This window comes from Carcharhinus amblyrhynchos, chromosome 2 (genome assembly GCF_965287045.1).
Source record: "Carcharhinus amblyrhynchos chromosome 2, sCarAmb.v2.hapA, whole genome shotgun sequence".
Lineage (NCBI taxonomy): Eukaryota > Metazoa > Chordata > Chondrichthyes > Carcharhiniformes > Carcharhinidae > Carcharhinus > Carcharhinus amblyrhynchos.
In genome coordinates, this window is record NC_137325.1 from 12,281,546 (window position 1) to 12,298,763 (window position 17,218).

The 17,218-nt window shown below is 44.8% G+C and overlaps 1 protein-coding gene across 1 annotated transcript in view; it reads left to right on the forward strand.

Annotated features, from left to right (window-relative positions):
- slc22a23b (solute carrier family 22 member 23b) overlaps positions 1-17,218 on the forward strand; it is an 88,595-nt gene that overhangs the window by 16,894 nt on the left and 54,483 nt on the right. The gene's annotated exons all lie outside the window — the stretch shown is intronic.

Sequence of the window (17,218 nt, forward strand, 5' to 3'; positions counted from 1 at the left end):
GTCCACACTTCCTGCTGCCTCAGAAAAGCAGCCAGCATAATTAAAGACCCCACGCACCCCGGACGTTCTCTCTTCCACCTTCCTCCGTTGGGAAAAAGATACAAAAGCCTGAGGTCACGTCCCGATCGACTCAAGAACAGCTTCCCTACTGCTGTCAGATTTTTGAATGGACCTACCTTGTAGTAAATTTGATCTTTCTCTACACCCTAGCTATGACTGTAACACTGCCTTTCCTTTATGAACAGTATGTTTTGTCTGTATAGCACTCAAGAAACAATACTTTTCACAATGTTAATACACCTGACAATAATAAATCAGGAAGAGAAAGCTAAGTCCAGGTTGTTTTGTTATTTAGTTTCTTGGTGGTTCCTCTGGCCACCCCTGGCTTCTCAGACTCCCTTACACCAGTTTTCGGTGGCAGCCTCATGCCACCTAATTTTAACCACAGGGATTTAGTTTGATGTTGGCACATAGCGGGTTAATGAGACCTAGCTGTTAAGATCAGTGGAGCCTCCACACCAGTGGCTCACTTTTGAGACAGTCCGGCTCACGAGTTAATGAGCCTCTTGTATCCTGAGGTCAACTTAACGTTCTGTCATTGTGTTCCCTTTTATTGACATGCCTGGATTTTTCTTGCATCTTCTGAAAATCCATGTAGATAACATCTGCGTTCACGCTTCAATTCTCTTATCTTTCTTGTCTGTTTCCGGTGGTTAGCATTGTTGCCTCTCAGCACCAGGGACCCAGGTTCGATTCTGGCTTGGATCACTGTCCGTGCAGAGTCTTCATGAGTATCCTCCGGGTGCTCCATTTTCCTCCCATAGTCCAAAGACATGCTGACTGGATGCATTGGCCATGCTAAATTCTCCCTCAGTGTATCCAAAGAGGTGTGGAGTATGGCAACTAGGGGAATTTCCACAATAACTCCACTGCAGTGTTAATGTAAGCCTACTTGTGATTAATAAATAAACTTCACCCCAGGAAGATATCCATTAAATTTGTTAACAAATGCACTCTGGCTGTCCTTAATTTAACCCACATATTTCTAGATGTTTACAAGTTTGATCTCGAGCAACAAATAGAGTTTTCCCACATTGTTAGGCCAACTGGTCTAAAGATACCAAATTATCATTCTGTCCCTTGAGCAGCAAGTGTGGCACGTGTGTTCAGGTAGTTCCACAGGACGGTGAAGGAACATTGGAACATTGTCACCATATCTTTGACTTTCCTCAAGAGCTAGGGGTGCATTCTGGGTGCACCCCATTAGATTCCCAGTGATGAATTTGCAATTACTCCTGAACAATTTTCCATATCAACATTGAGAAATTGCTCACTCTAGGAGCACCATTTTCAGCCACATGTACTCATTTCTTTGGGGCATGCCTTGCATGCACTCGCACAATGCGAGTAAACATACTGTGCGTGCATATTTGCTTAACAAATATTTTTCTCCCCCGCTCTAATCATTGAACAAAAGACCAGTTGCACACCCTGCTTTACATTTGACCAATTTATCTAGAGGAGGACTGCCTTGTGATTGAATATTGGGAGAACATGCCCAAAGACAATATCTATTACTCCTTATTTACCAATCATAATTGCAATGTACCATATCCAGATTCCCAATTAAGTCCGTGTGATTATTGTATTGGTCAATGTTGATCTTGGGTTCTTGAGTCCACTAATATTTTGAAACATGTATGCAAAATATTTATTTAAGATCTCCACCATTTCTTCATGCTCCACAGTTCGATTCCCTCTTTTATTCCCGCGATATTCTAAACTTTCCTTAACTTCACTTCCACTTAACCATGAATTGGAGTAAGTGGTTACGGGGAACCCGAGCCTTTCCCGATGGTTGGTGGGGCACGCACACACATGGGGATGGATATATAGACTGTGGGAGGAAACCAGAGCACCCAGCAAAAAACCCACACTGACACAAAGAACATGCAAACTCTATACAGGCAGACACTCTGCTCCCTCAAACGTGGGGGTCCCCCCCACCCAGGCCCCTGGCACTGTGAGGCAGTGCTAACCACTGCCTCCATAACCATTATTTTACTATTTAATTACTTATTAAATAATTTTTTATATAATCTATTATTTCAAAACCCCTTCTAATTTCCCTTTTCACCTCCTGACTATACTTTATGTTCCTCATGATTGCCTTTGGTATTATGAGTTTATTTTTATCGCTGAGATTCTTATGTGCCTCTTTGGAGTTTCAGTTGAGTTTGAACCATGACAGGTTCAATGGGTTATGAGTAGATGGAGCTGGCGTTGTTTGAAGACTAGTCAGGAGTTCTGGTGCCATCGCCAACATTCCTCTCCCACTCTTGGCCAACATAACCAAAAATGCTTGTTTTTCAACTTGAGCCTGTTTTGTTGGATTGACCATATGCAAATTGACTGCCTGCTTGCCAGCGCAACAATGAGTGCACATCAAAAGGTGAAGCGCCTAGGGATGTGCTGAGAGATAATTTTGTTTGTGGAATAAATTTCAGGTTGAATGTATAGAATTTGCATCCAATGAGCAGGATTTTACACTCAACCTGCGGTCTGCCCATCGCCTACCCGTCTCCTCCCAACCCGTCTCAAATTTCACCGCGACAGATGGCTCATCCAGTTCTTGGAGGCCATTTAAGAACATAAGAAATAGGAGCAGGAGTAGGCCATCTGGCCCTTCGAGCCTGCCCCGCCATTCAATAAGATCATGGCTGATCTGTCGTGGCTCAGTTCCACTTTCCCGCCCTCTCCCCATAACCCTTAATCCCCTCTCTTATCAAAAACCCATCAACCCGCTTCTTAAAAATATTTAGCGAGGCAGCCTCCACCACTTCAACGGGCATTTAATGCCCATTTAAGGGCCTCCTTCTGTCCCCACTGCTATTTTATCTAAGGTTCGGGGAGACCCAATTCAAGAGGGTACAACAGTTGGCCAAGGTGAGGGGGGTGGTGGGGAGGACCTCATCTGGGGGCTACGTGCCCTTCAAAAGCATCAGGCCCCCCCACCCCCCCAGTCATATTACCTCTCCCGCCCACCCCAAAACCTTCCCACATTCCCTCAAACATGGTGTGCTTCCATACCCCTCTTGCCGAGGCCTACTAGCTTGGCCCCGCTGTCCAGCTCATTTCCCCCAAGATCATCTTAATCCCAACTGTGCCTGCTGCTCGAATCCAGTGCTGCTGGGAATGCAAAGCCACTGGACATTTAATTGGCATGTCTCTTGGGGTGGGCGTTCTTCCCAAGATAGGAATGGCAGCCTTGCCTACAGGTTTACAGCTCTCAGCATTTAAATAGCTGTGGGGCGGCTGGTGGAATTGTAGGTGGGCTCCCCCGCAAATGTTTGAAGCTGGGGTGGGGAAGCTAGGGATCACAATGTTGAGTAAAATCCAGCCCTATATCTATCATGTAACCTAAACCTGTTATTGTTAACGGTACTCATCTTTCTAAAAAGGCAAGCAAATTTATCGACGGGGGGGTGGAGGGAAATAGAAAAAGTTAAACGTGAAGTATAATGTGTATAAATCCAACTCTGCATTGATACAGCTCAGACTCAGTTGAATGGAATGTGTGTACTTTGTTTATCTGCAATCCCTGTTTGTGTAGAGCAGCTGTGCCATGAATCCAACATCATAATGGACAGGGAAGGGTTTAATTTATGCTGTTTGAACCAGAGTCTTCTGAGTTACCAAGCCACAGACAAGACCACTACACCTCCCTTATTTCATGCTATTTCATTTTATATTATCTGGCATTCCGCCAGTTTGGATAAGGGGGAAGATCTAGATTGAGCAACTTTGTAGAACTGGGGCTCGTGGTGTAGAGCTGAGGCAAAGAGACTCCAAAGATGTGCGGGTTAGGTGGATTGGCCGTGCTGTTGTACGTCCATCATCATCGATGAGGACCTCAACACCATTAGTCATTTTGAGGCTGGTTGCAGTGTGCCCGAAGATGACTGACTAGGCCAATTCGGGTACAGAATGTCCTGGCACATATTGGCCATGCTAAATTGATCCTTAGTGTCAGGTGGACTAGTTAGGGTAAATGCATGGTGTTATGAGATGGCCCCTGGGTGGGATTGTGTCGGTACAGACTCAATGGACTGAATGGCCTCTACCTGCACTGGGATTTTGATTGAATAGGAGACAAAATCACTCGGGTGGTGATTGATACTAGCCTCACTTTTCAAACCTCTGCCAATTGTAGGGAGATGGAAATATTGAAGTAAGTGAGGAGTTCCACGGTTTAAAAATATGAAAGTCCACCCATTTCCAGCAGGTTAACATCAGCCAACTGTCTCAGCTCCTGTCTGTGGAAATGTAGATGTGATGATTTGAAAAGCTGAATTAGAATGATTAATTTTATGATGTCTATATTCTTCCTTCCTGTGTAATGGACCTTACAGCCTCTAAGATTTTAGAATGGCATTTTTTATAGATTTTTTTTTTAGAAAGCTATCATTGTGTTCCAAAGTAAAATAGTTCCTACCTTCCCAGTGGAAATCGCTTTGAGTCTGACATTCCAGAATATGACCGCCGGTCTGCGGCCTTAACCAGTGGAAACCTCGGAGCGATCGGGAATCTCGGGATGGAGGGGGGGTTTCCACACCACAGCTTTGGTAAAAGATTAGTGGTGGATCCACAGAGGGCTGTTTTTAATGGGCCACCACTCTGTTAGAATGGAAAGTTATGCAGCCATATAAATCTGTCAAGCGTGCCCTAAAATAAGCTAAATGTGGTTAGATGAGAGAATAAGATATGATTGTTCATGTTTATTGGATCGTGAAGTCTCATATATTTTAGCAGCAAAGCATGTCACCATACCCTCTTGTGACACTTGACTGCTACTTTACAGCTGTAATGTTAGTGGATGTGCAAGGTTTTCAGATATCAGAAGGTTGCCTCTAACATGAACAGGAACACAGTATTTTTAAACTGTACAACTGTGTGGAGCTTCCTAGATGATAGATGAGGACAGTTGGGTGTATCATCTCCACATTTCAAACAGCTGTTAAGATCAGGGCCCTTCAGTTCCTGGTGTCTCAACAGATAATCTTTTAAAAATATATATTTCCAAAACAAATGGTTCAGCCCCCATTGTGGCTGGAGATTTTTAAATAGTTTTATTTTGTGCTCCAGCATTGTATTCTGTTGGGAGCTCTTGTATTTGTGGTGTTGCTGATTCTGTTATTAATCCAACTATTCAGACTCGTGCTCACAATTTGGTTTTCCTCCTGCCAATGCTCTCTGATTCTGCTCAGGTTGAGGTTACGGTTTTGTGGGTGCGGAATGCTGTTAGTTGCTGGAACCTCGTTGTGCAGCTGGCGATGGGAGGGAGATGTGTGTTGGCAGGTCAGTCTCCCAGTTGTATTTCTCATCCTTTGGGTGGGCAAACTCTGCACTCGCAAAGCACCACCGTCTTGGGGTCATCTCTCTCCACTCTTGTACCTGAGGCTGGTGGGCTCCTGGATGAAGCTCTATTGGTGATTTTAATATTCTTGATCATCACAAAGACCACTTCCAGAAGACCACCTCGCTGGAACCTCATTCATTTGCGTGTTACTTGACTTTGCCAATGGCTGACTGCCCTTCCTCCTCTGCCTCCCACAGCCTTGAGGTAATCCATTTGCAGATCCTGTTCCCCTATTGTCCCCCTTGCTGACCTCCAGTAGTTCCCAGTTAAGTTGGTGTTGAAATTTCCATCTTGGTATTCAAAACTCTGTACCCACCACCCAAATCTGCAATCTCCTCCAGTCCTGTAAATCTTGGATATTTGCACCCCTCCAATTCTGGTCTCTTGAACAACCCCAATTTTTAATCATATCTCAATCTATGCCTTGAGTTGGTTACATCCAACTCTCTGGAATTCCCTCCTTAACCACCTCTCCTTAAGACTCACCTTTTTTAAGTTTTTTTTTGTCAATTTGGTTTCTAATGCTTGATATCTGCCAATTTGAACCAGAGTCTCCTGAGAGACTAAAAGGTGCTGTTGTTGGTTACTTTGCTGCTATTTAGAATGAGAATGAATTTTTGTGCTGTTTTTGATGAGTATATTTCCTCTGTACTCGTCTCTTAAGGAGCCTGATTGAACTTTCCTGTCTTTTTGGGACTGGACAGACTAGATGGGGAGAAACTGTTCCCGCTTGTAAAAGAATCAAAAATAAGAGGATGTGGATTTAAAATGATTTGCAAAAGAAGCAAATTTGAAATGAGAGAAACAGTGTGATAGAGGCAGTTTCAGTCAGACATTCAAGAATTTAAGTTATTTATTTTTGTCACAAGTCAGCTTACATTAACGCTGCGATGATGTTACTGTGAAAATCCCCTAGTCGCCACACTCTTCTGCCTGTGCGGGTACACCGAGGGAGAATTTAGCATGGTCAGTGCACCTAACCACGTCTTTCAAGGCCATGGCACGAAACCGGAGCACCCGGAGGAAACCCACACAGACACGGGGAGAACATGCAAACTTCACACAGTGACCCAAGCTGGGAATAGAACCCAGGCTCCTGGGCTAATCACCCTGCCACCATGCTGCCCTGGTGCCACCCCTGCACAAAGGGGACAGTTGATAATAGAAATAATATGCAGGCTGGGATAAGAAAATAGCGCCAAGTGATAATGCTTGTTTGGAGAGCTGGTGCAGACATGACGGACTGAATGGCCTCCTGTGCTATAACAAATCTGTGGCTGACTTAATTCCTCATCTTTGTCAGAATTCACATCCATCTTGGGGATGTTCACAGTAACATCATTGCAGTGTCAATGTCGGCCTACTTGTGACACTAATAAATGAACTTTAAACAGCATAGAACTGACTGTAGTCCTCAGTCTTTGAGAGCTTCCCTTGAAGGTAAACAACACAGTGGAGACACTCGAACACAAGTCTTCAGTATGGAGGCAGCTTGACGACTCTACCATTCTGTTTTGCATTTCTCTATCTCTGAGCTAAATATGGTGACCTTTGGAGAATCTCTGCTACCTTAATCAAATGGCCATTTTTCATGTCGGGGTGAGTGCCGAGGACTATTCGGCTGTGTGGTGAATCATTGAGCCATATCTTGGTGTCTGCATGTGGTGTTTCCAGTGCTAGTAAATTGGACAATAGTCAGAACTGGAAATTCTGGGTGATTTATTTCTTCACGCTACCTTACTGGGTTCTGAGGAAACTTGCAGAACCCTTACACTCAACGTGATGCCATTGAACGTGGGATGGGTGTGATCCAGGACCACAACAGCTGACACGCCTACCTCTGAGGGTTTGATAAGCCTTGGTCTCCTCATAAGTCACCGAACTGCTTGCTACCTGCTGCCCCGAGGGCTTGAGTGTGTGTACCTGTAGAGTGGGCAGATTGCTGCAGGTGTATGCCTGTGATTAGTGCTGCCATCTCATTGTTGGCATTCCTGTTTGGTTTCTGCCCACGTGCAGCAGCTCCTAAAGGTAACAGCTGATTGCAAAATGGCGCACGTTGGCTGGAATTTTAGCCGCGCGCCCAACCTGGAATTGGGGCAGGCAAGGCTGGCAGAACGGAATTCTCCATTAGCCTCAGGTGGGATTTTGAGCCTCGCCTGAGCGAGGGTTGTAAAATACTGGCCATTGTTTAGAATCCCTACAGTACAGAAGGAGGCCATTCAGCCCATCAAGTCTGCAGACCACAATCCCACCCAGGCCTTATTCTCGTAGCTCCATCTATTTACTCTGTTAACACCCTTGACACTAGGGCCAATTTAGCATGGCCAATCCACCTGACCCACTCACCTTTTGGACCGTGGGAGGAGCACACGAAGGAAACTCTCTCATGGAGAATGTGCAGACTCCACACAGTGACCCGAGGCTGGAATTGAACCTGGGCTCCTGGTGCTGTGAGGCAGCAGCAGTGCCAACCATTGTGCCACCATGTGAAAACCCTTTACGCAGCTTGTTCATTCTGATTAACGGTGGTTCTGCCACAAGGTGGAAAAAAGTAGAAATAAAATTTTCCAGGCGCAGCGAGAATTACATGCTGGGAAGGCGGTGACTGACGTTCGGGTTGTTTGTGTTTGCTTCCGTTGCGCCGTCAACCTGCAATCTGGAAGGGATCGGCTCACACCATTTCCAATCTGTAACGTGCCCGGCATCCTAAAATACAGCACGTTCTGTTTGTTCGAAGATCAAAAACTGCATACCAGAATCGCTCGGGTCCTTTGCTGATCAGGACAGTCTGATTTGTTTGACAATTAATCCAGAATGACGTGTGCTTAATGAAATGTACCTCAACAATGACTCCTCCCCACCCCACTCCATTAGAGAAGGAAGAGAGATTTGCTGGATTGACCGAGGATGATTATTTGTTTTTGCAGCTTAAATAAATGTTGAAATTGACGCTTCACTCCTGAAACTCCTCTTCCAAGAAGGTGCAGTTTGTTAATACGTGCATGCTGGGAAATTTGAATGGATCACAATGTTTAAGCCTCTGCACTTCTGACCTTTCCCTTCAACCCATTAGCTACAATGACCACTGCAAAAACAAAGTTGATTTTTCTTACTTTTTTTTTGAAGCTCAAAGATGTGCAGGTGAGGTTGGCCATGCTAAATTGACCCTAGTGTCAGGAGATTAGCAGGGTAAATGTGTGGGGTTACAGGGATCGGCCCTGGGTGAGATTGTGGTCAGTGCAGACTCGATGGGCTGAATGGCCTCCTTTCCGATGTAGGATTCTCTGATTTTACACAACAATCTGATGGGGGTTTTTAAAAATTATTTCATGTGATGTGGGTGTCACTGGCCAGGCCATCTCTTGTTGCCCATCCCTAATTGCCCTCGAGTGGCTCGTTCAGCCATTTCAGACTGCAATTAAGAATCAACCACATTGTTGTGGGTCTAGAGTCACATATTGGCCAGACTAGGTAAGGACGGCAGATTTCCTTCCCTAAAGGACACCAGTAAGCCAGATGGAGTTTTACAACAATCGATCATTACTGAGGCCTAGTTTTAAATGGAGTTTAAATTCCAGCAGTCGTGGGATTTGATCCTGTGTCTCTGAAGCATTAGCCTGGGCATCCAGCCACCACCCACCCCCACACACAAAAAAGCTCTGTAGTTCAAAAGTAATGCAGTGCTTCATTTTTGAGAGCCAGAAGAACTAGCCTAGGTTGGCACCGTGTTTGATCTCTTATCTTTGACTCAATTGCACTGCTCAGTATATGTATTTTAACAAATGTTTTTATCCATGTTGAAATTGACACATCAATTTTACATGGTTCTATCAATCCAACTTCTGACAAATGCCTTTGGTCCACCTTTATCTAACTTGCAGCGGCACAGTGGTTAACTTTGCTGCCTTGCAGTGCCAGGGACCTGGGTTCAATTCCTGGCTTTGGTCACTGTCTGCACATTCTCCTGTGTCTGCGTGAGTTTCCCCCCACAGTCTGAAAGACGTGCTGATTAGGTACATTGGCCACGCTAAATTCCCCCTTGATGTACCCAAACAGGCGCCGGAGTGTGGCAACTAGCAGATTTTCACAATAACTTAATTGCAGCGTTATGTAAGCCTATTTGTGATGATAAATTCAGTACCCTGTAACCTTTTTGGACTCTTGATGCTTGTCTAGTCATCCTCTTTCTTCTTGAGTCATCCATATTCATTTCTTGTTGTTGTTTTTCACTAGATCCATTCCATTACATGTTTCTTTTGACATGGCGAAAAAAACTCTTTACTCCCAAGGCCAGTCTGGTGCTTTTAACGTAACTAATATTACACCAACTAGTTGTACTGTTCAGACTAACATTGTTTGTCTCTGCTTTCAAACTAACATAGCCACTGCCGCTTCTCAGACACTTCCACCAGGCTCTGCTTCATGTGTAGACCAGTTTTCACACAAATCCATTTCAATGTTTTGATCTGTAGAAAGTTTGAAATGTTGCGACTTGAAAAAGAGATTTGCCTACTTGTCACAGGAGTCAGTAGCAGCTTGGGAAGTTTTAATCCAGTTGGTATGTGGCAGTACCTGCTTGAGCAGGTTGTTATTGCAGGAAACTTTTGACATGCCAGCTATGTCTCACTGGGTGGTACCCGAGTCTCGGAGTCAGAAGGTTATGATTTTAAGTCCCTAGTTCCTGCTAACTTCTCCATGTACAGCCAGTTTTGTTGCACAGTTTAGAATTGCTGCAAGTGGACCCCCTTTTTTTTTAAAGGGACAGTTGGTTGTACATTGCCTGTTGTGTCCCAGTACAGTACGTGGAGTTGGTTAGCTCAGTTGGCTGGACTGCTGGTTAGTGATGCAGAACAACACCAACAGCGTGGGTTAAATTCCTGTACTGGCTGATGGCCTTCCGAACATTGCCCCTAGCCTGAGATGTGGTGATCTTCAAGTTAAATCACCTTCAGTCAGTCCCCTCACTCCCTTCAAAGGGGAAAGCAGCCTATGGTCATCTGAGACTATTGGCAACTTTACCTTTTTTTTACTAATGTTCTGGATTACCGCAGAGTTATGATGTAGGGATGCCGGTGTTGGACTGGGGTAAACACAGTAAAAAGTCTGACGACACCAGGTTAAAGTCCAACAGGTTTATTTGATAGTAATCCCACAAGCTTTCAGAAACGGCGCTCCTTTGTCAGGTATGTGGAAGGTTCCGGTCAGAGAAAGGCAGATTAAGACACGCAGACGTCAAATAAACTGGTTTGACTTAAAACCTGGTGTTGTGAGACTTTTTACTGTGTTTACCATAGAGTTTACAGGGAACATTGCGCCAGTGTACAATAACCTAGGTTAATGCTCCAGGGCAGTACTGAGAGAAGGCAGCACTGTCACAGGTGCTGTCTTTTGGGTGAGATATCAAAAATGAGGTCCTGTCTACACCCTGGGATGGATTTAAGTCCCTGTTATGCGATTTGGGAGAGGAGCAGGGAAGATGTCACCAGTGTTCACTCGTTATTAGCATTACCAGAACAGTTTACCTGGCCATCATTGTGTTGCTAACTGTGGGAGCTTGGTGTGCGTAAATTAGCTGCCGAGCTTTCTACATCACAACACTGAGGCTTCGCGAGTTCATGCAAGGTTTTATATAAATTGTTTATGGGTTGCCACATGTTTTGAGGGATTGGAGAGATTTGCATAATTATGTATCTATTTGCTCGAGTGGAGCAGCTGATTAGATCTGCCTGGATAAGAACTGTTACTTACCTACAATACATTGGCTACTGATTCCTTTATATTCCATCTCCTGTGTGTACAGTTTTTATTACTCCTGGTTGTGTTCTTTCAGTGAAAAACCAAATAAATGCTGTGGAAATCTCTTGGGGTGGAATTCTCCCAAGGACCTGCTGCCAGGTTCAATGGCAAACACTGTGGCTGAAAGCCCAGAAATTGGTTTGGCACTGGTGTGAATTTACAACGGGATCTTGCGCAGGGTCCCCTGTGGCATGTCAGAAAACCTAACAGGCCAGTGTGAACCTCACTTGCATCCTGTTAAAGGGTTGCAGGTGAAGATCCCAGCCCACCTTCCTCTACCCCTCCCTCACCCTCAGATTCTCTGGAGAAAACATGCCAGTTGTTTGAGACAATGTGACAGAGGGACGTCAGGATTCACCACAACGAATGTGTGGGGCTGCCTCCAGAGTTCAGGATGGAGGCCGTCCGTGATTCTGGAACACCGCGGCAACGGGTCAGGGAGGGGAGCATCCGCAGAGGTGGATTTTCCATGTCCATCTTCCAGCCTCAATATTCTTGGAGATCCATCATCTTGGGAAGTTCTCCTTCAATCGTGGGTCAAGTGATGTTGGACACCCAGATAAGATGACAAGGTTACACACCAGGTACATTCTTAAGGTTGGGAGCGGAAAGTTTGCTGTGTTCCCCTGCTAGCATCTGCAATGGGAAACACTGCTGCCTCCACACACACACACACACACACCCCCCCCCCCCCCCAAAGAAACCACAGGACTTAGTCTCCAAATAGGAGAAAGTTAAACAAAGGTGTGTTTTACCAAGACAGTTTGGTCAGGCTTGTATCTCTTTCTGGCAGCAACCTGGACACTCCGAATATTTCAAGTGGGTGCATGGAGATTAAGATCACACAAAGCCGTGGCTTTGAAATTGCAGTTCGGTGTTTTTGAGAAATCTCCTAGCTATTAAAGGAGTTAAGATCAGCCTGGTGTTTTGGGGGTGTTTCCTGATCCCTGTCAGAGCGTGTGTATGCACGGACATGAACCTGTGAGTCATCGTGCCTGTGGTTAAACAGCCTGCCATCACTCAATATCGCACCGTGAGTAATAGTGATTGTGGGGAAGAGCTCGGGGAAACGTTGGCATCTGTTGTATTCCAACCTGGCCCAAGTGTGCGGGTTAGGCCATTAAGTCGGGTGGTCTTTCCTAGGGTGGAAGAGTCAAGTACTAAGGGACATAGGTTTAAGGTGCATGGAGAAAAGTTTAGAGGAGATGTGTGAGGCAGGTTATTTCCCTGAGGGTGGTGAATGTCTGGAACGCACTGCCTAGGGAGGTGATGGGAGTAGGTACGATAGCGTCATTTACGGGGCAACTAGACAAATACATGGATGGGAATGGAAGGATATGGACTGTTAAGTGCGTATGGTTTTAGTTTAGGCAGGCATCATGATCGGTGCAGGCTTGGAGGGCCGAAGGGCCTGTCCCTGTGCTATTCGAAATTTCCCCTTAGCCTCAGGAGGGCTAGTGGGGTAAATATGTGGGTTATGGGGATGGGGCCTGGGTGAGATTGTGGTCAGTGCAGACTCGAAGGGCTGATTTGTCTCCTGCACTGCAGGATTCTGAGTCAGCAAGATTTAAGGTCAATGTGAGTCCAGTCTGTTGTTGGGCTGGCCTTTTGACCCACTGCAGTGGAGCCTATTGAGGCTGATTTGACACTGGTGTAAAACATGCGATTATACTTCAACCGCCCATTAGTAAGATAATTGTGAGAGATGTAAAGCAGATAGCTGATTGAATATTGACTAAAGTTAAAATGACCGCACTTGTGTTTGAGTCTTTTCTGATCATCTTAGTCACATTCTGGTTTGCAGGATGTCAGTTGTGGGCCACAGACATCAGTGCTGTGGTCTGTACTTGTCACAGTTTATATAAGTGACTTGGATGAAGATATTGTTGCTGAATTTGCCGAGGGAGTGTTAATGGCAGGTGTTAAAGACTAGAGCAGGTGCTGATAGTAGCATGAAGGTAATGTGTTAATAAGGATGTTTGAAATGTGAAGTGTGGTTTATTCCTTGTGTTGAGATGCTAGAAATGACAGAAAAGAAAGGGGATGGTTGGGGTTTGCTTGCTTGAGATATTGTAAAGGCCGAGTGGATGGTGGCAGCTGAGAAGTCTGCCTGGTGATCTGAATTGGTGAACAGTGTTTGTTATCCCCGGACCATCTTTCCAAAGCTATCCAGGTACATGAGAGCAGTCACTTCGAATCTGTGGAATCGATAAACAGAATGAGTTTTGGAACTCACTGGTTGTTTAAATGTGGCTGATCTCTCTCTTGTGCTGGGGGGAGAGGGGGCTTGGATACAGCTTTTGTTACTGTCTTCTGATAATTGAATAATTTGACATGACCCCTCTTTATTGCACTAACTCAATGAGCACACCAGCACAATAAAACAATGACTTGTAAAAGTCCAAGCTAAAAGGCTCCTTGTTTGCAGTTACTGAGGAAGTCAAACCTTTTTTGTGTGTGTGTGTGGGGGAGGCTGCTTCCTGTGATTTTACTTAATTGTACCATCAATTATAATATCATCAATTGCTTTCACCGTGAGGTGGCATGAATGGATAGCACTGCTGCCTCACAGCACCAGAGACCCGGGTTCGATTCCCAGCTTGGGACGCTGTCTGTGTAGAATTTGCACATTCTGACTACGTTTGTGTGGGTTTGCTCCAGTTTCCTCCCACTGTCTGAAAGAAATGTGGGTTAGATGCATCGAGCCAAACAGGCATCAATGTGGCAACTAGGGGAATGTCACAGTAACTTCTTTGTCATGTTAATGTAAGCCTTGTGACTAATAAACTTTAAATTTGTGCAGGGTGAATAAATCCAATTCCATTTTTAATACATGAGTGAGCTGGGATTTTTACTGGTGTTTTGGGCATGCACAACTGTGGGAATTCTCAATTCTCAGCTATTATTCATGAAAATGATGTCTCCTTTTGACTGCACCAATAAGTTTTTAGCTGGGGCGTTTGCAACTGACAGCAGGGAAAGCTGTCCAGAATGTTCGAGGGATCTTTCATGGGCACTTGTACTTTTTTTAACCCCTGACTTCTTCAAGTCCCAGAATCTCCCAAGTGTCCCAACAACAGTGATGTCATGAAGCAGGGTAAACCACTAATCACATTGAAGTATCCTCACAGACAGCAAGCCAGGAAGTTTAAAGCCACTGAATGCCATTACTTTTTAAGTTCTTACACCTCCTGTAAAAATGGTTGGGACCCAAGCATGGGATTAAGTTAGAAGCTAAAATATCATAACATTAAAATATATTTTAAGAATATCAAAGTGCAGAAGGAGGCCATTGAGTCTTCAGTGACTCAAACCTAGGCTTATCCCATAAGCCCACATACTTGCCCTGCTAATCCCCCTAACCTACAAATCTTGGGGCACTCGAGGGACAATTTAGCATGGCCAATCTACCTAACTGGCATAACTTTGGGCTAATATGTAATTCTTTTCGTCACAATGATGAAATTTGACATTCACTGACCTTAAGTGGATATTTACTGAGACTGTAATTATGAACTTAGTTAAAAACCCAGTTACACATCATCCAACCAGATGCAACAATCTTAAGTAATTTTACAGCAAGTCTGTGAATTCTTGTGGTTCAGAGATGGCCTTTGAGGTACAAGATCAGGCTGGATCTAATTGAATGGTGGAGCAGGGCTGAATGGCCTACACCTCCTGTTTCTCGTGTTCTATTTCTACTCAGTTGCAGTCTGAGGTGATCTCAGCAGAACATCCTCTGGAAAAGCATGGAAACATTGACATGTTTATGGATCTGGGTGGCACAGTGGTTAGCATTGCTGCCTCTCAGCGCCAGGGACGTAGGTTCAGTTCCCATCTTGGGTCACTGTCTTTATGGAGTTTGCATGTTATCCCCATGTCTGCATGGGTTTCCTCCCACAGTCCAAAGATGTGCAGATTGGATTGATTGGCCATACTAAATTGCTCTTTAGTGTCAGGGGTCTAGCTAGGGTAAACGCATGGGGTTATGGGGATGGGTCTGGGTGGGATTGTGGTCAGTGTAGGTTCAATGGGCCAAATGGCCTCCTGCACACAGTGGTTAGCACTACCTCACAGTGCCAGGGACCTGGCTTCGATTCCCAGCTTGGGTCACTGCACCCTGTGTGTGGCATGGGTTTCCTCCAGGTGCTCTGGTTTCATTCTACAGTCCAAAAGACGTGCTGGTTAGGTGCACTGGCCATGTTAAGTTCTCCCTCAGTGTACCTGAAAACAGGTGCTGGAGTGTGGAATTTCATAGTAACTTCATTGCAGTGTTAAAGTAAGCCTACTTGTGCTACTAAATAAATAAAATTTAAACTTGATTTTATGATTTCTGCATTTAACTGAGCGTGCAGACTCCAGAGCATGCAGTCACTTTTGGATTAATGACAATTTATAAGACCTAAGGGTTCGTGTATAGCTCTGACTATCAATGAGTCACTAGCAAAATGCTGCTGATCAGATTCAGGCAGAGTGCACGGCTACACTAATTTTTATCCAGTTTTGTTTAACCTTGGGGCGGAGGAGCAGTTGGTAAGAAATTTCAGGTCATTTTTTTATTTGTCTATATTGGATATTTGGAGGACAGAGTAAGTTGTATAGAGTGCTGCAGCAAATTGTGCACTGTTTGTAGAACAAATGGGCTTGTCTAACAGGCCAATAATTCATGTTATAATTTCAACATTTTTGGAATCAATCCCAAGGTGAATTTTGCGCAGGGTTATAATCTGTTTGAGGGTTTTAAGCCAGGGTAGCAATAAGATTGGAAAATTGAGTTTAGTCCACAGCAGAGATTTCGAGGCTGACACTCATCTCTGTACAATTATTTATTTGTGTCACAAGTAAGGCTTGCATTAACACTGCAATGAAGTTACTGTGGAAAATCCCCTAGTTGCCACACTCCAATGCCTGTTCAGGCCCACGGAGAATTTAGCGTGGCCAGCGTACCTAACCAACGTGTTGAACTGTGGGAGGAAACCAGAGCAGCCCACGCAGACACGGGAAGAACATGTGGACTCCACATAAGCAGTGACCCAACCAGGAATCGAACTGAGGAGTGCTGCACTTCTGGAGGTGCTATCTTTTGGATGAGGTCGACTTGCACTGTCTGCCATCACTGAAGCAAATATCCCTTGCCGCTGCTTTGTGGGAGCTTGCTGTGCACTGGCTGCCATGTTTCGTATATTACAACAGTGATTACCAATAAAAAGTATTCCATTGGCTGTTCAACATTTTTTTTGGAATGACTGGAAGTTGTAAGAAGTGCAATATAAATTAGATTTTTTTTTAGGTGTTTGCAACAATTTGTCTTTACAGAGGAGCACTGGCTAAGTATGGTCTTTATTGAGACTGGACACAATACTATGCCTCTTTTAAGGAACTTGTATCCCAGAAAGATGCTGAGCATAGAATATGCTGCAATAATTAAGCAAAAGCTAATTATTTGTGTAGATCCCTGAGCAATGTTAGCCTGCACACAGAACAGAATCGCTTTTGGAATAAAGCCCCCTCAAGTTGAAACTGTGTGACCTAAGGATGCATGGTGGCACAGTGGTTACCACTGCTACCTCACCAAGCCAGGGACCCAAGTTCAATTCCAGCCTTGGGTGACTGAAACCAGCATGTTCTCCCCATGTCTGTGTGGGTTTCCTCCCAGGTACTCCAGTTTCCTCCCGCAGTCCGAAGATGTGTGGGTTAGGTGGGTTGGCCATGCTAAATTGCCCCTTGGTGTTGGGGAACTAGCAGGGTAAATGTGAGGTTACAGGAATAGGTCTGGATGGGATTGTGATTGGTGCAGGCTCGATGGGCCAAATGGCCTTCTGCACTGTAGGGATGCTATGATTCTCTGCAGCATCTCCTAATTATTGACTAAGCAGATCTAGAGTCAAAGTGGAATTTTCCTGGTCTATATAATATAAAATTACACATTTCCAGGCAATGCCTTCACCCACTGAATGTCCTTTCTCTTTCCAATACACTTCCAGCTTTTATTTTGATTCAATC